Here is a 24,251-nt window from a genome sequence, read left to right on the forward strand (position 1 = left end):
TTGAAAATGTAGTTTTCCTAGGAAACTTTTGTTTTAGTAGCTTATGAAACAGACCTCTTTATGTATTTTAGGGGTTGACAAACATTTTCTGTGGAGAACAAGACAGTAAATACATTTTGGTTTATGGCCCAAGAGGTACAATTGGAGTTATTTTGTATATACCAATGACATAAAAAATAAAATTTCCATAACTTTTGAAGAAAAAATATAAATATAATTATTTTTGCAATACAAATCTAGTGAAAATAATGGAATTTTTTGAAGTAATGGCCCCTTGCTTAACTGAAACCCTACTTTTAAAATTACCTGGATTCTTTAAAATCACATCAAAGAATTCAATACCTAGAGATGAATCTAAGGAGTTAAAAGAACTGTACTCAGAAAATTGTAAGACCCTGATGAAGTTGAAGTTGAAGAATGACACGAGAAGTTGAAGATGACACAAATAAATATAACGTAATGAAGATCCCCTGGAGGAGGGCAGGGAAACCCACTCTAGTATTCTTGCCTGGAGAATCCCTATGGACAGAGGTGCCTAGCAGGCTATAGTTCATGGGGTTGCATAGAGTCGGACACAACCGAGTGACTAAGCACACACACACAACTCATAAAACTCAACACACACACACAGAAAAATTAAAACTGGGCAGAAGAACTGAATAGCCATTTTTCCAAAGACATACAGATGGCTAAGGCACATAAAAAATGCTCAATATCACTATCCAGGAAATGCGAATGAAAACCATAATGAGATGTAGCCTCATACCTGTCAGAATGTCTTTTCTAAGAAAAACAAGTGTTGGAGAAGCTATGGAGAAAAGGGAAACCTTGTACATTGTTGATGGGAATGTAAATTGATTCAGCCTTCATGAAAAACAATATTGAGTATTCCTCAAAAAATTAAAAATATGGCAACCACACAAACCAGCAAAGCCACCCCTAGATATTTATCTGAAGGAAACAAACATAAATTTAGAAAAGTGCACTCCTATGTTCACTTCAGTATTATTTACAATATCCAAGATATAGAAGCAACTGAAGTAACCATCAATAGATGAATGGGTAATATGAATATGTACACACACACACACAACGGTATACTACTCAGCCATAAAAAATGAAATTTTGCCAATAAGACAACATGGATGGACCTAGAGGGTATTATGTGAAATGAGTCAGACAAAGACAAGTGCTATGTGATTTCACTTATATGTGAAATCTAAAACACAAAGCAAATGAACAGACATAACGAAAAAACACAGAGAAAAATCCTCTCTAGTGGTTGCCAGATGGGGAGAGGAGAAATAAATGAGGGAGATTAAGAGGTACAAACTTCTGGTTGCAAAATAAATGGCATGAGGATAATATGTATAGTATGGGAAATACAGTCGATAATAATGTAATGTCTGTATGGTGACAGATGGTAACTAGAATTATAATAGTTATTTTGAGATGTGTAAAAAATCACTATATTTGTGTAACAGAAACTAACATAATACTTTAGGTCAATTGTATTTCAAAAATAAACCCATTTAAAAAGAGATCAGGTTTTGGTTACAAGAGGCAAGGGTTAGGATGAGGGAGAATTTGATGAAGACATTCAAAAGGTACAGGCTTCCAGTTATAAATAGAAAGTAGGGATCTAATGTACAGCATGGTAAATATAAGTAACATGTTATATATGAAAACTGTTAAGAGTAAGTCCTAAGAGTTCTCATTGTTTATTTTGTATCTATATGAGATGATGATTTCTTTTTCTTTTTTTTATTGGAGGCAAATTACATTAATGTATTGGTTGGTTTTGCCATATATTGACACAAATCTGACCACGGTGTACATGTGTTTCCCCACTTGAACCCCCCTCCCACCTCCCTCTTCCCCATATCCTCCCTCCAGGTCATCCCCGTACACCAGCCCCAAGCATCCTGTATCATGCGTCAAACCTGGACTGGTGATTCATTTCACATATGATAATATACATGCTACAATGCCATTCTCTCAAATCATCCCACCTTCACCCTCTCCCACAGAGTCACAAAGACTGTTCTATACACCTCTGTCTCTTTTGCTGTCTCGTATACAAGGTTAAGTTTACCATCCTTCTAAATTCCATATATATGTGTTAGTATGCTGTATTGATGTTTTTCTTTCAGGCTGACTTCACTCTGTATAATAGGCTCCAATTTCATCCACCTCATTAGAACTGACTCAAATGCATTATTTTTGATGGCTGAAAAATGCTCCATTGTGTATATGTACCAAAGCTTTCTTATCCATTCATCTGCAAATGGACATCTAGGTTGCTTCCATGAAGTGGAAGTGCTGCAATGAACATTGGAGTACATATGTTTCTTTCAATTCTGGTTTCCTCAGTGTGTACACCCAGGAGTGTGATTGTTGGATCATATGGCAGTTCTATTTCCAGTTTTTTGAGGAATCTCCACACTGTTCTCCATAGAGGCTGTACTAGTTTGCATTCCCACCAACAGTGTAAGAGGGTTCCCTATTCTCCACTCCCTCTCCAGCATTGATTGCATGTAGACTTTTGGATAGCAGCCATTCTGACTGGTGTGAAATGGTATCTCATTGTGGTTTTGATTTGCATTTCTCTGATTATGAGGGATGTTGAGCATCTTTTCATGCATTTGTTAGCCATCTGTATGTCTTCTTTGGAGAAATGTCTGTTTAGTTCTTTGGCCCATTTTTTGATTGGGTCATTTATTTTTCTGGAATTGAGCTGCAGTAGTTGCTTGTATATTTTGGAGATTAATTCTTTGTCAGTAGTTTCATTTGCTATTAATTTCTCCCATTCTGAAGGCTGTCTTTTCACCTTGCTTATAGTTGCCTTTGCTGTGCAGAAGCTTTTGATTTTAATTAGGTCCCATTTGTTTATTTTTGCTTTTATTTCCAATATTCTGGGAGGTGGGTCTTGGAGGATCCTCCTGTGATTTATGTCAGAGAATGTTTTGCCTACGTTCTCCTCTAGGAGTTTTATAGAATCTGGTCTTACATTTAGCTCTCTAATCCATTTTTGAGTTTATTTTGGTGTATGGTGTTAGGAAGTGATCTAGTTTCATTCTTTTACAAGTGAAAGTTGACCAGTTTTCCCAGCACCACTTGTTGAAGAGACTGTCTTTTCTCCATTGAATGTTCTTGCCTCCTTTGTCAAAGATAAGGTGTCCATAGGTGCGTGGATTTAACTCAGAGCTTTCTATTTTGTTCCATTGATCTATATTTCTGTTTTTATGCCAGTACCATACTGTCTTGATGACTGTGGCTTTGTAGTAGAGCCTGAAGTCCGGCAGGTTGATTCCCCCAGTTCCATTCTTCTTCCTCAAGATTGTTTTGGCTATTTGAGGTTTTTTGTGTTTCCATACAAATTGTGAGATTATTTGTTCTAGTTCTGTGAAAAATATCGTTGGTAGCTTGATAAGGATTGCATTGAATGTATAAATTACTTTGAGTAGTATACTCATTTTCACAATATTTATTCTTCCAATCCCCAAACACGGTATATTTCTCCATCTATTAGTGTCCTCTTTGATTACTTTCACTAGTGTTTTATAGTCTTCAATGTACAAGTCTTTTATTTCCTTGGATAGATACATTCCTAAGTATTTAATTCTTTTCATTACAACGGTGAATGGAATAGTTTCCTTAATTTCTCTTTCTATTTTCTCATTATTAGTGTATAGGAATGCAAGGGATTTCTGTGTGTTGATTTTATATCCTGCAACTTTACTGTGTTCATTGATTAGCTCTAGTAGTTTTCTGGTAGAGTCTTTAGGGTTTTCTGTGTAGAGGATCATGTCATCAGTGAACAGTGAAAGTTTTGCTTCTTCTTTTCCAATTTGTATTCCTTTTATGTATTTTTCTGCTCTGATTGCTGTAGCCAAAACTTCCAGAACTATGTTGAATAGTAGTGGTGAGAGTGGACACCCTTGTCTTGTTCCTGACTTTAGGGGAAATGCTTTCAGTTTTTCACCATTGAGGATAACGTTTGCTGTGGGTTTGTCATATATAGCTTTTATTTTGTTGAGATATGTGATGATTATACAGCAAACTTACTGTAGTCAATTCATGTTGTGTGTAAGTCAAATCATTATTCTGCACACCTTAAAACTTATACAGTGCTGCATGTCAATTTTATCCCTTTCAGCTATTCAGATAACCTAGACAATTTGAGGAATATGTGGTAACTACTATAACAGTATGTTTTCACTTTCCTGGTTTATAGTTTAGAGCTGGATAATATTTGGTTGTGTGGAGGTATCTAGTGCACTGTGTGATATTTAGCAGCATCATTGACTGCTCCCTGTTGCCAGTAGCAACCCCGTGCTCTAAAAACCAAAAATGTCTCTCTAAACATTGACGTAAGTCCCCTGGGTACCAGATCTCTCAGGATGAAAGCTATAGTATTTTAACTGTAAAGTATACAAACCAGTACCAGCAGGAGTATTAGGAACAACTGATAGCTAATTTTTCAATAGACAAAAATTGGAAGCCAGAAGAAAATTAAGTGATGTATCTGAAGTGCAGAAATAAAAAGATTTTTATCCTAGAATTCATATACCATATATCCTTCAAAAACCAAGATGAAATTAAATATTCCTAAAATATAAAAATTGACACAATTTGTCCCTGGCAAATGTGTACTTAAATAATAAAGCTAAGTCTTCAGGCAGAATGCAAATGATTCCAGGGCAAACACTGAATGTAGAGTAGAAAAAAGACCAAAAAAGGGGACAAATATTTGGGTAGTTTTGAATTAATATTGATGAAGTACTGACAATGTGAAACAATAATAGAGTGGCAGCATGAAAGATAAAGTAACAAATATCCCTCTCCATCTTTTCCTTTTTTTTTTTCAATATAACAAGAAAATAAAGTACAGGTGATAACAGATGTATGAAATAGTTTATATCCTAGACATAATGCAGAAAAAAAAATACCTTCAAATCTATTGATGTAGATTTACTTATTAGGTGCCTAGAAGTGAAATTTTGATGCAGCTGAGGGAAAAAACTTGAAAAGAATGAAACAGGTCTAACTCTGTTGTAAGAATTAGAAAAATTCAAGTGAAACCATGAAAAGATAACTAAAATATTAATATAAAACCTACACACTGTAAGATAATCTTCATCTTAAGAGAAAATTTAGTGTTATCAACTATAAGGACTGTATACAATTAAATATGTAAACATGCATTTTGACTGTTGACTAATTACAACATCAGTTCAGTCACTCACTTGTGTTCGACTGTTTACGACCCAGTGGACTGCAGCACTCCAAGTCTTCCCTGTCCATGACCAACTGCTGGAGCTTGCTCAAACTCAGATCCATGGAGTCAGTGATACCAGCCAACCATCTCATCCTCTGTCTTCCCCTTCTCCTCCTGCTTTCAATCTTTCCAAGCATCAGGGTCTTTTCTAATGCGTCAGTTTTTTGCATCAGGTGGCCAAAATAGTGGAGTTTCACATCAAGCATCAGTCCTTTCAATGAATATCCAGGACTGATTTCCTTTAGGATGGATTAGTTGAATCTCCTTGTTGTCCAAGGGACTCAAGAGTTTCTCCAACACCACAGTTCAAAAACATCAGTTCTTCCCTACTCAGCCTTCTTTTTAGTCTAACTCTCACATCCTTACATGACTACTGGAAAAACCATAGCTTTCACTAGATGGACCTTTGTTGGCAAACTACAGCATGGGAGATAACATCTTTTCTTTCACTACCCTATTTAAAACTTATTCAATGAGAAATGCCTTTCTTATACCAATAGTATAACCTTCTGTTCATTCCTATACATAACTGAACTCCTAAAACAGAGCTTCCTCTCAGAAATTAAAAGTGTCCATTCCAATATATTAGCTCCTATGTTTTCATTCCAACAACTTCCACACCTGTGGTTGGCATCATTCAACTGTAGACAGCAGCTGCCCACCTCCTAAGGAAGAGAATAGAAGGTGCCTGCCTCCTTTCTACAGTCCTCTCATCCCTGACTAAGGAAATGACTGTTTTTAATCTGAGTAGAATCCAGGCAGGGGAAATAAGAGGAGCTACAAAGATAGTATAGAAAATTCTGATGTGAGTGATGATGGACAGGGTTGTGAGCAAACTGAGTGCTTTGTATTCCTGTAGGGACCTCTGCTAGGACTTCTCGCAGGAACATCCTCAGCAGGCCTGCCTCCCCACTTCTCCACTGCATACGCCACTTCTCACTGCTGGAGTCCCCCCTCTCCATTTCACTTAAAACCTTTAGACTGACTGTTTCCAAAGGGACCCACATCTGTTTCCTGGAAAACACTCATGTGTTCTATGATCTGCGTTAGTAGTACGTGATTGGTTCCTAACTGTAGTGGCCATTCTCCTGTTCTGTTTGGATGCCTTCACTGCTCTGATAGTCAGCCTGTTAGATTCACATACTAAAAATAAATGTAATGCACATATCACACACCCATTCTCACAAACTCTGCTTACTATAAATGCATGACTGGATAGATGGATGGATGTTATTTTAAAAGACCTTTCCCATCACTGAAAACAGCTTGTCAGTGGGTACCAACAAAGGTAAAAGGATACACCAACGTTGGTACAAAGAAAATATTAATACAAGAAAATTAGTGGAGGGAAAATGGAAAGTTGGTTCCGTGATTTTGTGATCTCTGCTTCAGTTCCCTCACTTGTGAAATGAGGGTCATAACACGTATTTGACAGGGTTGACTTAATTCATCACTAAGGAATGCAGAAAATGGAGAAAGCACGACTTGCTTCCTTAGTGATGAATTAAGTCAACCCTGTCAAATACGTGTTATGACCCTCATTTCACAAGTGAGGGAACTGAAGCAGAGATCACAAAATCACGGAACCAACTTTCCATTTTCCCTCCACTAATTTTCTTGTATTAATATTTTCTTTGTACCAACGTTGGTGTATCCTTTTACCTTTGTTGCCGTGGACTAGCGGCTCTGGGCGGAGAAGGCAATGGCAAGCCACTCCAGTACTCTTGCCTAGAAAATCCCATGGATGGAGGAGCCTGGTGGGCTGCAGTCCGTGGGGTCGCTAAGGATCGGACACGACTGAGCGACTTCACTTTCACTTTTCAAGGAACTGGCAACCCACTCCAGTGTTCTTGTCTGGAGAATCCCAGGGAAGGGGGAGCCTGGTGGGCTTCCGTCTATGGGGTCACACAGAGTCGGACACGACTGAAGTGACTTAGCAGTAGCAATTTAACCCTTTTGTTGTTTATTTTGTTTTCCTATCTTTCATTTAAACTTTCAGGAATTTGTTGCTAGCTCATTTAATACTTAGTTGACCAAAAAATTTGCTAGGGTTTTTCAATAAGATGTTATGGTATTGATCAACACAATAATAGTTTTGCTTTATGTAACACATTTTGGAGTTCTTTTCTAGAAAGATAAATGTAGAATGGTGTGAAATATTTCTAGATCCTGGATTTAATGGCTGTTGTGTTAAACAGCATTGCTGCTTTAGACATCTGAAATCTATTTTCTAATTATCTGTTTAAAAAAAAACTACAGACAGTGAACCAGGATTACATGGACTGATGGTTTTTGATACAAACTTTTTGTGCGGGTGAGAAAAACCCATAAAGCCGTCCTATTCTTACTTCATGAATAGTTTCTCACTCTGATAGTCTCCCTGAAGGCAGCCTAGAGTTCCTCAGTGGCTTCTTGAGGCTCAGCCACACCACCTTATTTCTGTCCTTCAGGCAGTAGCGGGTACAGAGGCACACGCTTCCTCTCAATTTTACCACTAATCCTTCTTCAATAATTGCCTGAATAATTTCTTTTATTATGCTGCTTCTCAGTCTGAGTAGTATACATAGCCAAAAATGCCTGAAACTTCAGAAAGAATAAAACTGCCACCTCAAATTTGCTCTTATGTCCCCTTAAACTAATTTTCCCTGTAGTATTTGAACTATGGAATATAAGTGATAAAGCAAAGAATTAGTTTATATAATAAATAGAAAACACTTAAGAAGGTCGATATTAAAAAATATAGTTTACAATATAGAATGAGAATGTGAATAACTTTGTAGCTAAGGTAGAGATGACCTTGACCATAGACATATATGGGCTAGATAGGAGTTCACATTAAGCTGTGGAATTTCTATAGACCGTTTTATTTTTTATACATTATCAAAACTCCCCCCAAAACACAGCAAATGAAAAAAATCCTAAAATAGCAGTATTCACATACTTCAAAATCAGAAGATTTCCTTTTGCACAAAGCCTAAAATAACTATAAAATAACAGTTTCAAGAAGAAATTCAGACTTTAATCACAAGAGCTAAACTGAAAACAAGACATGTTATTTTGTTAGTCATAAGGAAATTAATGTCTGGTATGAAAAATCTATAGAAGGACATTGTTTTCACTAAAAATTCATAGCTTAGGAGAGGTTTAATAACATTAGGTTGCTTACCCACAAAAATAATTTTCACGTAATAAAAATGAGAAATGCTAGTTTGGGGTTTTGGGGAAGGGTATTTTGTTTTTATCCTCTGAAAGCATTGTTGTACTTTTTATTCCCATTTTATATCCTCAGTGTGAGTGGTATTTTAACCTACTATAGAATTACCTTCTGTTTAATAAATCAAGATGAATTTCGGTTGTCCAGTGTACCAGATAAAAAATCAACAATGTAAAAAATTACCCAGTTTTTTTATTCACTTGTTTATTTACATGTTTTAAGCATCTATTATGTACTGACTCTGTTTGAAATAGTACAGATATTAAATAATAAAATTGCATACCTTCTCTCATAAAACATTCTGTATCTCAGATCTAGATATTTTAACCATCCGTCTATCTAGGAAGTAAGTTTTTTATTTAATTTATATATACATATTTTTATATCATTATTGGGACCTCAAAGATAACATGCTTATTGACACATTCATGATTTCTGGGTGCATTTTATTACCTTCCAACTCTTTTCTTTTTTCGTGTAAGGATTAAGATTATATTTTAGAATTATGCTTTTAAAAGGCAGTACAATCATACATACATACAAAAAGAACCATTGGTTTTTACAAAGTTTGGGTTATTTAGCATGTTGGGTCTCTCTGCCAGCTTTTATAGTCAGTGGTCCCACATGTCACGGTGCACACAGCGCAGGCTTATCTCTTGCTCGCATCACAATCTGATGCGCATCCAGTTTCTCCTGAGGACTTTCATTTACCTGATTTGGTCCTCCAAGATCATTCCTGTATGTGACTCTCCATCCTTCAGGTCTCCTTCAAGGGACTTTTCAGGATACTCCTCAAGGCACTCCTCAGGACACTTCTCAGGATATTCCTCAGGATTTTGCACAGGGAGCTGCCCTGAAACAACAGTCCATCCAGATGCTGTTTAAGAGGAATGTCTAAGGCATTCATAGACTCAGCCACATAGCCCCCACTGAACTGTAAGGAAACTGGACACTGACACTTATTGTGTGTACAGGAATGATGAGGCAGTCTCTGTAAAAGCTGAGATACTCTGTGGCAAGAATTATGTATGGTCATCTTTCTAAATCAACCCCTTGATCACAGGGAACTTAAAAATAAATGTATAAATTAGATGTTTTAAGACAAGATTTTATTTTGAAATAATTGTAATTGTCTCATAGAATATTTTTTTAATATTTTCATGTATTTTATTTTTAAAAACACTTGTAATTTTGCCAGCTAGCAGTAAAATATTGTCCTCACTATTTTATTAATTATCACCATATACCTGTTAAAGTTAACTGTGACTTTGTTTCATTGTAAATGATTGTAAAGTAAAATGATCATGTCAAATACCAAATTAATCTCAAGTAACATGTGAACCATTTGTTATCAGTATTTTTGGCTTTATGCACTAAGATGTATTTCAAAGATGACCTTAATATTAGTATCAGTTGTGTCAATCTGACACATCAAATTACCACAGCTTAAAGCAATATTTAATCTCTGAAATTATTTTATAATTAAAGAGGCATAGAAGATAGTTGAAAAATCAGCTAAAAAACAAGATACTGCATAACTTATTTACAGTCCCTTGTTTTTTAGAAGAATGAGGAAAATAATGAAAAATTTCATGATACAAGTATCAGTTACCCATATGGCTTAGTATGTGTCCATATTCCCATGCTTTACTTATGAGTTTGACCTTACCAAAAAGCATTAAAATGTCCAGGATAATTCATAAGGATAGCTAGAAGTCTGAAATAAAATTGCTCAGTGCAAAAAAAAATCTCAAGCCATTTAAATGAAAACCTATTCTCAAATTACTTTCACACATTAAAACAGGAGGATTTTTCATTTTCTATTTTCTAATAAGAGTATTCTTCAGAGCTGTAGGGTTAAGTTCTAAGCTACAATCCACTGCTTATTAGCATACCCATTTTCCATATCAGTAGAATCAAGTCCAGTTTTGCCATTTGTGGATACTATGACAAGCTACAAAAGCATGTTTGCCATCAACAGCCCTAGCAAACTGCTCACCCTGAACAGATAATTTTCTATGTAAGGAGAACCATCTGGACGACAGCCAAATCCCACTAATAATGTTTGACTGCTATATCAATTTTTTTCCAATTTGTGAAACATATTTTTAAAATAGTAGCTGAAAGTTCCCAAACATGAGAAGTAAGAGACAGGGAAGCCTGGCATGCTGCAATCCATGGGGTCACAAAGAGTCAGACCCAACTTGGCGACTGAAGAACAAACATGAGAAGTACTATTACATATTTTTAAGGACAATATTTTACAAATTGTTGTCATTATGACCAAATACTAAGCGCTCCCTGCTGCTTCTGCCTCTCAACTACTTAGCAATGTAAATGTGAATTTAAAAATAATGAATTAATCCAGATAACAAATCAGATATTGTAGAGGATTTATGTCAAAATGAAAAAATACTAATTCCTGATCATCATATTAACACATAAGGAAATAAACTAAAGGTTATAAAAGTACCCTCTGTAACACTAATGTTTGATATTAATTGACTTTAGGATAGAATGTTTTTAAACAAAATTAACCTAACAAACTGGAAAATATCATGCATGAATGTTGTACATTTTTTTTTTAAATGAACCAGTTCAGAGATTAATAGCTCTTTACCCTAGGAGTTGTTTCACATGTTATTTTGCAAAATATCCAAGGAAAACAAGGCAATGTTCTATAATATGCCACAATTTTATTGCAACATAGCTATTTTTGCAAGGATGGGGAGTTTGCTTTCAAAAACAATATTCCATTTAAGACTTATATAGAAGTTGTCATCATAACTGATATTCAAAATATCTTTTATACTGTAAGACTTACATGATAAATATAAAACTCCTACACTTATTCAGTAGTGTATACTCACTCAATGGAAATCAGAAAGACATTAATAACAGCTATTTCTTTTCAGAAGATACTCAGGAAACAGAAACTAACACTGAGGATAGTAAGTTGATGACACAGTTAACACAACTGAATTGGCATTACTTTCGGAGTGGGGGGTTAAACTCATTAAAAAAAAAAATGTGTGTTCTCTGCTAGTGTTTTATCTGTGCTGCCATTGTCACCAAAAATATGCTTGCCAAAGCAAGTGAGGTGTATGAATGTTCGAGCCTCACAAAACTGCAATCAGGAACAACTGTAAATATTATTGAATAAGTTTTACCATCTCACCAGCGAATAACACTTTCAAGACATTCAAGTCGCTTAACCCTTTGCAATATTCTAAGCTACTCACATTGACAGTCATCTTGACTGTAGTGCTTGCTACAAGGGAGGCATATAGCTAGCTATTTTGGCTAAAATATGATGAGAAGGCATTCCTCACATTCTACATAAAAGTAACAGTATTAAACAGCTTAATGTGAATCTGTAATAGACTGCTTACAGGAGTGATATTTCCTTTATTCATTGTGTTGGAAGGACCCAAAAAACCTCAAAAACCTAATATTTTTCCAGTTGACTGAGCTGGAGAAATGGAAGCTCCTCATGATCCAGATGGTGCTTCACTGTCATTTTACAGGTGAAACTATTTCAGGTTACAGTTCTGTTACAGTTCAGTTCAGTAAAAAACAGTTCAGTTAACAAACAGTAACTGTAACAAACTGTTACAGTTCAGTTCATTAACTCAGTCTGTCTGTCTCTTTGTGACCCCATGGACTGCAGGACACCAGGCTTTCCTGTCCATCACCAACTCCCAGATATTGCTCAGACTCATGTCAATGGAGTCAGTGATGCCATCCAACAAACTCATCCTCTGTCGTCCCCTTCTCCTGCCTTCAGTCTTTCCCATCATCAGGGTCTTTTCCAACGAGTCAGTTCTTTTCATCAGGTGGTCAAAGGATTGGAGCGTCAGCTCAAGCATCAGTTCTTCAAATGAATATTCAGGACTGATTTCCTTTTTAAAATTGACCGGTTGGATCTCCTTGCAGTCCAAGGGACTCTCAAGAGTCTTCTCCAACACCACAGTTCAAAAGCATTAATTTTTCTACGCTCAGCTTTCTTTATGGTCCAACTCTCACATCCATACATGACTACTGGAAAAACCACAGCTTTGACAAGACAGACCTTTGTCGATCTGTTTCATTACTGTTACATTACTGCTCAATTTCTGTCTAGAGTCAACCCATCCTTTTTGTCATGGAACCACTTACTTGCCACTCACGGTTAATAACTGTAAATTATGTCTTAATGGCATCTTTGGAGCTAGCATAAACAATATTTTAAAGGTACACTTCCAGGAGCCCATAATATAAATACTAGGTCTGTCCTAGACTGTTTTGTATATGGCATCTTAAAAAGCATTATCAGCAATCTTTATAGGTAGCAACTTCACCAAAGATGCGTAGGAGTCCTCTACAGTATCAGTGATCTATTTTGCTGTCTCTAAAGTTGTCTTCTGTCATCACTTAAACAGAAGACAACTGCTTTCTTTTTCTCTCTCTGTTTGATCTCTTTTGTAGATTACCTTACTTTCTGATCATTAAAACATTGACGTCATCATTCACTATAACTCCGGAAGTCAGTTCAGAGGAAGCCAAGGGCAAAGGCGCGTTTCAGGAGGTGTTGGGGGAGCTCCAACCACCCTTTCCGCCCCTGGCTCCTGCCAGGCTCTGTGCCCGACCCCTCCCTGCTACCAGGAATCCGGGTCTGAGGGGTGGGAAGAGCCTCTGGGGGCGGAATTCAGGTTAAACTGGCGGTCTCAGGCCCTAGATCTGTGCTCGTGGAGACCCGGCCCGCCTCACCACAGCATCCTCCGCTCTGGCCCCAGGAGACGGGAGAAAGAGCGGGCGCAGGCAGCAGTGGGTGTGGGAAGAAAACAGTGTTAAGCACCTCTGGAAACTTGATAAGTCACACGTTTGTAACAGTAAAGTCTAGTGTTCATTTATTGATTTGATTGAAAAACAGTTCCAAGAAGGCAGTTATATCTCTGGGGACCCAGGCTTTTAGATGTATGTATATTGATAGAACAAATTTTTCTTTTTAAAATACCATAGAAATAACCATACTGAGTATATAACAATTTAATGCTTAAAATATGCAAGGCTTCAACTCACTTTATTCCTTAAAAATCAGAATGACTATGATCTCTTCTAATAACCAAAGAGCTGTTTGTAATTCAAACCAAAAATGGATGAAATATTATTTATGCTTATATCCATATTCTGTTAAAAAGCAGAGACATTACTTTGCCAACAAAGGTTCGTCTAGTCAAGGCTGTGGTTTTTCCTGTGCTCATATATGGATGTGAGAGTTGGACTGTGAAGAAGGCTGATCGCGGAAGAAATGATGCATTTGAACTGTGGTGTTGGAGAAGACTCTTGAGAGCCCCTTGGACTGCAAGGAGATCGATTCTAAAGGAGATAGATCCCGGGTGCTCATTGGAAGGACTGATGCTAAAGCTGAAACTCAAATACTTTGGCCACTTCATGCGACGAGTTGTTTCGTTCAGTCGCTCAGTTGTGTCCGACTCTTTGCGACCCGTGGACTGCGACGAGTTGACTCACTGGAAAAGACTCTGATGCTGGGAAGGATTGGGGGCGGGAGGAGAAGGGGACGACAGAGAATGAGATGGCTGGATGGCATCACCGACTCTGTGGACATGAGTTTGAGTGAACTCCGGGAGTTGGTGATGGACAGGGAGGCCTGGCATGCTGTGATTCATGGGGTCGCAAAGAGTCGGACACGACTGAGCGACTGGACTGAACTGAAGTGATATCCATATTCTAACAAAAAAGAGAGCTTGAGCCATTTTTTAATTGGTATTTTGTGTAAAACTTAGATTGTTTAAATCATCAGTGAATTCAAGGAAATACTGTAGTCAGATAGTAGATACCACAATACAAAGTATGGTTTAACATTTCTTCATTTATAATAATTCTCAATATTTTATAAGATGTAGAAAATTAACATTTTCATGTGTGATTGATGGTCATATGTATGGACTATACTGTGTTTCAAAAGATCAATTTTTAATTCTTTTTTTATGAAGAATTAGAAAGTTAAATTTTAAAATGTATCTAATAGGCTTATTGTATCTTATTATAAATGCTTATATCATTAATGGCACTACTCTTGCATAATGTGGAAATGTATCTTATTGTCATGCAGTCAGATAAATATGGGATTTTCTGACCATGAACTATGAAACTATTTAGAATTTATTCAACTATAAGTGGTGGAAAATGAGTAAATTACTAAAGTCAATTTATTTTTTAAATATAATCTTATTAAACTCATATACATAATTAATTACTCTTTTGGTGTTTTATTCGTTACAAACTTCAATAATTGAAAAGTATTTTCTGTCAAGTTTTTTCGAAAATTTGAATGAAACGTGGAGAAAATGAGGTAATTAACCCCAGAGTAATGTATTGATTCCTAGACATTCTTATTTCATCTAGTCCTCTAATTCCCTTGCCTACAGAAGTCTTAGTGAATTTAGTTTTTGAATGACAAGATGTTCCAGGTGTTATAGGTGTTTTCCTACCCTTGTCCTGAATTTAATCATTTCTCCAAGAATCCCTAAACGCTTTTATGTTTAAACACATACAGATATCATGTAGGTGCTGGTGAACATCTTCATTGCTACTAGATCATTGTTCCTAAGTTCTTTATAAAGTTTTAAGAGTAAAATAATCTGAATACTAACTGATATTTCCAAAATGAATTTAGAAAAACAATTTTTATTTATTCTTTTTCATTTAAAAATGTCTACTTCTTTGTTCTAATGTTGAAACTATTTGTTCTCGATAGCATCAGAAGTATTTTTATATTTTACATAAAATCTTGAATACCAATATTGTTAATAAGAATAGAATTACTGAATCAGTATTTTACAATTTATATTTTATATTAGATTATTCTAATATAGTACAACCATCAGTATATTTTTGTATATATTAATATGTATAAATATTTTATCTTTATATATATCCAGTGTTAGGAACATAGAGTCAAATGACTATAACTTAAATTCACTTAAAATATTTATTGCTGATAACCCAATAGTATCTTTGCATTAAAAAAATCTAATTGCTAATTTTTAAACTTAATTTTATTATAATGTTAAACTACTTATAAGTTATATAGTAAAACTTAAAGAATTACCTTCATGGAAGTTTTGTTACTATTGTGTCCTTTCTATTCTATTCCGATCATTCCATATAGCAATATTCTATTGCTGTTTTTACTATTTCCTTTCATTTTTATGTTGTAAATCATTGTGTATCTATATTGTATTAACTCTTCATTCAGTTCAGTTCAGTTCAGTCGCTCAGTCGTGTCCGACTCGCTGCGACCCCATGAATCACAGCACGCCAGGCCTCCCTGTCCATCACCAACTCCCGGAATTCACTCAAACTCATGTCCACAGAGTCGGTGATGCCATCCAGGCATCTCATTCTCTGTCGTCCCCTTCTCCTCCTGCCCCCAACCTTTCCCAGCATCAGAGTCTTTTCCAGTGAGTCAACTCGTCTCATGAGGTGGTCAAAGTATTGGAGTTTCAGCTTTAGCAGAAGTCCTTCCAATGAATACCCAGGATTGATCTCCTTTAGAATGGACTGGTTGGATCTCCTTGCAGTCCAAGGGACTCTCAAGAGTCTTCTCCAACACCACAGTTCAAAAGCATCAATTCTTCCGCGATCAGCTTTCTTCACAGTCCAACTCTCACATCCATACATGACCACGGGAAAAACCATAGCCTTGACTAGATGGACCTTTGTTGGCAAAGTAATGTCTCTGCTTTTTAATATACTATCAAGGTTGGTCACAACTTTCCTTCCAAGGAGTAAGCGTCTTTTAATTTCATGGCTGCAATCAGCATCTGCAGTGATTTTGGAGCCCAAAAAAATAACTCTTAATTCAGTTCAGTTCAGTTCAGTCGCTCAGTCGTGTCCAACTCTTAGCGACCCCATGAACCACAGCATGCCAGGCCTCCTTTTCCATCACCAACTCCCAGAGTTCACTCAAACTCATGTCCATCGAGTCGATGATGCCATCCAGCCATCTCATTCTCTGTCGTCCCCGTCTCCTCCTACCCTCAATCGTTCCCAGCATCAGAGTCTTTTCCAGTGAGTCAACTCGTCGCATGAGGTGGCCAAAGTATTGGAGTTTCAGCTTTAGCATACATTCAAATATACCCACATGCTGATTTTCACTTTAATCTTGGCTAAACAATTCATCTTATAACTAAATTTATAGAAATAAAGAGTATTATCTATTGCTCTATACAACTTCTAGGTAAGATAATAATACAACTGCTAAAAAGGGTCTTCTTAAAAGCTGTAGTGTAATTGACACATTAAATTAGTTTCATGTTTACAACATAGTGATTTGATATTTGTATACCTTGTGAAATGAACAACTCAATAAATTTGGTTAATCTCTCACTATACATGGTTTAAAAATTACTTGTCAAGAGAACTTTTAAGATTTATTCTCTTAGCAACTTTCATATGTACGAGTGTTATTTTATTAACTATAGTCCCCATACATTACATCCCCATGACTTATTTGATAACCAGAAGTCTGTACCTTTTGATCCCAATCAACCATTTTGCCTATCTCCCACTCCCCAGCCCCACCACTAGCAAATACACTATTCCATATCTATGAATATATATATTTTTTACTGGCTTCTTATGTAAGTGAGATCATATATATTTGTCTTTCTGTTTAATTTGCTTTATCTAACATCATGACCTCAAGATCTATCAGTGATGTCAATATAGCAATATTTCCTTCTTTTTATGACTGAATAATATTCTGTTTTATATACACACACATAACACATTCATCCACACATGGGCACTTAGTTTCCATATGTATTGTAACTAATGCTAAAATGAGTGTGGGATTGCATATAACTTTTTGAGTTAGTGATATTATTTCTTTGAATAAATACCCAGAAAGTGGGATTACTAAATCATATAATAGTTCTATTTTTAATTTTAAGTCACCATATTGTTTTTTACATAGTGGCTGCACTAATTTATGCTGTCATCAATCATGCACGAGTTCCCCATTTTCTGCACCCTCACCAACACTTGTTACTTCTAGCCTTTTTGATAATACCATTTTAACATATATGCTGCTGCTGAGTCGCATCAGTCATGTCTGATTCTGTGTGACCCCATAGACAGCAGCCCATCAGGCTCCTCCCTCCCTGGGTTTCTCCAAGCAAGAACACTGGAGTGGGTTGCCATTTCCTTCTCCAATGCATGAAAGTGAAAGTCAAGTCGCTCAGTCATGTCCGACTCTTAGCGACCCCATGGACTGCAGCCCACCAGGTTCCTCCGTCCACGGGATTTTCCATGCAAGAGTGCTGGAGTGGGATGCCATTGCCTTCTCCATTAACATGTATGAGGTGACGTTATATCATTCTGGTTTTGATTTTCATCTCTCTGATATTTAGCAATGTAGAGCGTTGTTTCTTTGAAAAAAAAAAAATTTCAGATCCAGGTTCTCCCATTCAGTTTACCTTCTCATTTTGTCGATGATTCCTTTGTTGTGCAAAAGGTTTTTAGTTTGATGTAGTCCTACTCCTTAATTTTTCCTTTTGGTGTGAAATTCAGAAAATCATTGCTAAGACCAATAGGAAGAATAATACCACCTAATTTTCTATTAGGAGTTTTATAGTTTCAGGTCTTACATTCAAGTCTTTATTATATTTTGAGTTATTTTTTGTGTTTAAGATGGTCCAGTTTCTTTTCTTTCTTTGAATTTGGCTATCCGGTTTTCTCAAAACAATGTGTTGAAGATACTGTCTTCTTCCATTTTATTTATTTTCCCCTCTTGTCCTTTGTCATAAATTAATTAGCCATAGATGTGAGGGTTTATTTCTGGACTCTATTTTTTCCATTAATCTGTGTGTCTGTTTTGATGGCCATAAATACTGTTTTGATTACTGTAGCATTGTAATATAGTCTGAAATCAGGGAGTGTAATCAGGTTCTTCTTTCTCAAGATTGTTTTGCCTATTAAGAGTCTTTCTATTCATACAAATTTTAGAATTTTTTATTCTTTTATATTGAAATGCCATTGAAATTTTAATATGGGTTGAATTGAATCTGTGGGTGATATGGGCATTTTAACAATGTTAGTTCTTACAATCTATGGTATCTTTCTATTTATTCGGTTGGTCTTCAGTTTATTCATGAATGTCTTATAATACTCTGTGTACAAGTCTTTCACCTCGATTAAATTTATTCTTTTTTGATGCAATTAATTTCTCTTTCTGATAGTTCATTTATTAGTATATAAAAATGCAACCGTTTTCTACATACTGATTTTGTATCTTGCAACTTGACTACATTTATTATTTCTAACAGTTTGTGATGGAGTCTGTACAGCTTTCTATATATAATATCTGAAAATAGTGACCGTTCTACTTGCATCTGAAAATAGTGACAGTTTTACTTTTTTCCTTTGCAATTGGGATGGATTTTGTTTCTTTTTCTTGCCTGTTTGCTCTGAATAGGAGTTCCAATACTATTTCAAATGAAAGTGATAAGAGTAGATGTCCTTTTCTTGTTCCTGAGCTTCAGGAAAAGTGTTAGATTTTCTCCATTGAGTGTGATGATAGTTGTGGCTTGTCATATACGTCATTTATTATATCGAGGTATGTAAGCTGGATATCTCCTTTGTTGAGTGTTATTTTATCATAAATAGATACTGAATTTGTCAAATGCTTTCTGAGATCTATTGATATGGTAATATCATTTTTATTGTTTGCTTTCTTAATGTGGGATATCACATTGAAGATTCACAGATGCCAAATCAACCTTGCATCCTTGGAATAAATCTCACTTGATGATGGTGTACAATACTTTTATATATTGTTGAATTCAGTTTGTGAATATTTTGTTGAGAATTTTTGCATGTGTGTTCTGCAGGAATATTGCCTTATAATTATCACCAATCTTATCATATTAAGCTTAGTTTCTTATTGTGTTTTGTTTATTGGGAAAGTGGAACAGAAGTTCTCACTTTGGGGAGCTAACAAGTAGACTGCTGGGAGTAGAAATCAGTGATTCTGAGGTAATAGCCTTTCCTGTTTTAAATTATTGTGGAATAGTTTAACATCTTCTTAATATAATGGTGTGGTTTTTATGGCTCCCTTTAACTATGAATAAAGTGTATTTTCATTGATTAAAAACAACTTTCCTTGATATTAATTCCAAGTATGTTTGATTGATTATATTTCACTGAATTTCTATGCATGTCCATTTGCGTTTTAGTGTTGGATATAAATAGAAAATAATCCTTGATGTCTTCATTTTGGGCACATGGGTGAGAGTAACTCTTTTTTTTTTTTTAACTCAGGTGAGAAGTCCAATACTACTTATCATTATTATGTGTTATTGCACTACAAGTAACAGTGTCCTTACTTACATAAGTATACTTACTTATTTCTTAGTTAATAGTGTGGCAGTCACTGCATGTACACTCTAATTTTTGTCTCAGTCACACTGAGGCAAAATTAAAATCAACAGCAATACTTCCTTCCTTCACAAAATCTTAGTTGTCTCTGAAAGGACAATTAAGAAAAATGAAAAGAATGTAGAAGACAGGATCAAGATGTAAATACAAATCAGTAAACATATTACAGTAAAATGAAATATCTTGACATTAAAAACCAGGCAATAACATCTAAGAAAACAGTCAAGAGGCAAGGAAAAATGTATAATAAAATTAAAATTAACTATTTTTCATAACATTGAAGTATTCTATGAGCAAACATAAAAGGAAATCTAATTCATGCTCTGAATTTGCCTTATTACAAACTGATTACTTTAAAAAAAGAAACTTATTACCAATCCATTAATGTATTGCTTCATTTGATTTTAGATATTTCAGTGAAAAAGTAATCCTGTGACTGTATTTTAAGATCTTAATTTTACTAAAGCTTTAAGTTCTTTTCTATCTTATTGCTGATCAAGAGCATTAAATTACATCTTCATGTTGTAGCACTCTCAATCTAGATTCAAAAAGGCCTAACTGATTCTGACTATAGATTTCAGGTTAATTAGAGTTTGTTTAGTAGCTGCAAAATATTAGGCAGTTAACCAAACTAGAAAAGACAAGCGTACTTAAAGTTGAGCAGAAATGTAACTTATCGTGACTGATCCCGTTACCTATTAAGGACATGTTATCAAAACTAGCGCCTGAAGTAATCAAATGCAAGGTTATACACTAATGAAGTACATACTCTGATTTGAAAAAGGGACAAATAACGTCTGGAAATTATGTCTGACTACAGGACAACAAATTTGTAATATTCAAGGAGAGAAGGGGGAAAGGTGAGAGAGAGAGGTTGTGTTTGACTTTTATAGTAGACTCCAGGACTGTTTTACTATGGCAATAATTTGTTATTGGTTAGTTTCTGTCTGGGGTTCCCCAGTGGCTCATGGTAAACAATCCACTAGCAATGTAGGAAATGTAGATTCAATCCCTGGGTCAGGAAGAGTCATTGGAGAAGGAAATGGCAACCCACTCCAGTATTCTTGCCTGGTGAATCCCATGGACAGAGGAGCCTGGCAGGCTACAGTTCATGGGGGTCACAAAGAGTTGGACATGGCTGATTGGAAGGACTGATGTTGAAGCTGAAACTCCAATACTTTGGCCACCTGATGTGAAGAGCTGACTCATTTGAAAAGACCCTGATGCTGGGAAAGATTGAGGGCAGGAGGAGAAGGGGACGACAGAGGATAAGATGGTTGGATGGCATCACTGACTCGATTGGACATGGGTTTGGGTGGACTCCAGAAGTTGGTGATGGACAGGGAGGCCTCGCGTGCTGTGGTTCATGGGGGTCACAAAGAGTCACACATGACTGAGCAACTGAACTGAACTGAAGTGACTCAGCAACAGCAGAAGTAATTTATGTCTACCTAACCTTCTAATAAAATAAATATGTGTGGGTATTATACCTTGTTCCTACCATCATATAAAATAATTTTATCATTTTATATTGTTAAATGGAATATGATATGAGTATATTGTTGATACTCCTGCAATACTTATTTCATATAACATATTCAAATATTTTTGTTGTTCAGTCACTCAGTTGTGTCTGACTCTTTGAAATCCCATGGACTTCAGCACACCAGGCTTCCCTGTCCTTCACTATTTCCCAGAGTCTGCTCAGACTCATGTCCATTAGCTGGTGATGCCAACCAACTGTCTTTTCCTCTGTCAGCCCCTCTCCTCCTGCCTTCAGTCTTTCCATAGCATCAGGGTCTTTTCCAGTGAGTTGGCTCTTCCCATCAGGTAGCCAAAGGACTGGAACTTCAGCTTAAGCATCAGTCCTTCCCAAGAATATTTAAGGTTGATTTCTTTTAGGATTAACTGGTTTGATACCCTTGCTGTCCAAGGGACTTTCAAGAGTCTTCTCCATCACCAGTTCAAAAGCATCATTGCTTTGGTGCTCAGTCTCTTTTATTGTCCAGCTTTCACATCCATGTCTGACTACTGGGGATACATAGCTTCGACTATCTGTCAAGCCCTTTATATATACCTTACCACTTATATAAAATGGTGTATAGTTGGCTCTTCATGTCCAAGGCTTCCTCACCTGAAGATGCGGAGGGTTGATTGTATTTCTATCCCTCTCTGCTTTGCTTTTTTTTTTTAAGTTTGCTGTGCATATGTCACATTTAAATATTTGAGTACTTATTGTATGTACAATACTTTGTTAGGAATTGGGGAGATGTGTTGGGGAGGGTTTGTGGATTATAACATGAGAAGGACCTGACCCATAAAGGAAAAAAGTTGTAAGCTCCTCAGATGATTATTCTTAGAGTATTAATCATGAGGTTTTCTCGAGTGGATGCTTATAACCTGAGCATTCTGTAGGAAGGTAAATAGCAAGTAGATTTCCTTGTCTGAAGTGGTGAGTCAAGTAGTAACAAGAAGTAAGCGTAGTAGAGGAGAGTCAATTGGAAGATTTAGAAAGAATAGAGAGGCTGAGGAGTTTGAATTTAATTTGAGAGGCAATTGAGAGCTACTGTAGGCTTTTATCCGGAGAAGGCAATGGCACCCCACTCCAGTACTCTTGCCTGGAAAATCCCATGGACAGAGGAGTCTGGTGGGCTACAGTCCGTGGGGTCGCTAAGAGTCAGATATGACTGAGCAACTTCACTTTCACTTTTCACTTTCATGCATTGGAGAAGGAAATGGCAACCTACTCCAGTGTTCCTGCCTGGAGAATCCCAGGGACGAGGGATCCTGGTGGACTGCCGTCTATGGGGTCGCACAGAGTCGGACACGACAGAAGCGACTTAGCAGCAGCAGCAAGTTTGTCATAGTTTTTCTTCCAAGGAGCAAGCATCTTTTAATTTCATGGTTGCAGTCACCATCTGAAGTGATTTGGGGGCCCAAGAAAACAAATTCTGTCACTTTGGTTTTTGTTTTAAGTTTTCATTGTTTCCCCATCTGTTTGCCATGAAGTGATGGGACCAGATGCCTTGATCTTAGTTTTCTGAATGTTGAGTCTTAAGTCAACATTTTCACTCTCCTTTTTCACTATCATCAAGAGGCTCTTTAGTTCTTCTTCACTTTCTGCCATAAGGGTGTTGCCATCTGCATATCTGAGGTTATTGATATTTCTCCCAGCAGTCTTGATTCCAGCTTGTGCTTCATCCAGCCTAGCATTTCTCATGATGTACCCTGCATATAAGTTAAATAAGCCTGGTGACAATATACAGCCTTGACATACTCCTTTCCCAATTTGGAAACAGTCCATTGTTCCATGTCCGATTCTAACCATTGCTTCTTGATATGCATACAGATTTCTCAGGAGGCAGGTCAGGTGGTTTGGTATTCCCATCTCTTTTAAGAATTTTCCACAGTTTGTTTTGATCCACACAGTCAAAGGCTTTAGCATAGTCAATAAAGCAGAAGTAAATGTTTTTCTGGAACTCTTTTGCTTTTTTGATGATCCTACAGATGTTGGCAATTTGACCTGTAGTTCCTCTGTGTTTTCTAAATCCAGCTTGTTCATCTGGAAGTTTTCAGTTCACATATTGTTGAAGCCTAGCTTGAAGGATTTTGAGCATTACCTTGTTAGCATGTGAAATGAATGCAGTTGTGTGTTAGTTTGACTATTCTTTGTCATTGCCTTTCTTTGGCATTGGAATGAAAACTGACCTTTTCCAGTCCTGTGACCACTGCTGAACATATTCAAATCACAAAAGAAAAGTAAGCTAATTTGTTGAAAAAGTTTCGTGTCACATACTAGTCAGTTTTCAAAAGTCTGGCACAATTAAGTCAGGCAATTATTTTCAAGATAAATATTAAATCATGGGTCAAAATTCCAAAATCTAGGCTCACCATCATTGAATTGCATAGGATTCTCCTTTTTTTTTTTTTTTTTTTCCTTTCAGTTATACCTTTTCTCAAAAGAATGTGGTCAATATTTTTGACATGCTTAAGTTAGTATTTGTACTTATTAAGCTGTATACAACTTAAGTTGTATTTCTTTATTTAGTAATCTAATAATGTACTTTATGAAGGAATAATAGTTGTTTTTTTTTTTAATTGAGTCACAGATCTGAAATTAAACCACACATGAGTGGATATTGGGAGGAAAATATTTTCACAAAGAAAGCAATCCTGTAAGTCTGTAAGATCTCAGTGCCTAGCTGTGTAATATTGGATAATATGTGTATTTTATGTAAGACCTATTGTTCTTATATGTAAAATGGAAACATTACAAATATTATAGAACATTACAAATGGGGTTGCATTAGT

Source organism: Moschus berezovskii, chromosome 5 (assembly GCF_049115385.1).
Source record: "Moschus berezovskii isolate FMDL1 chromosome 5, NW_MosBer_1.0, whole genome shotgun sequence".
Classification (NCBI taxonomy): Eukaryota; Metazoa; Chordata; class Mammalia; order Artiodactyla; family Moschidae; genus Moschus; species Moschus berezovskii.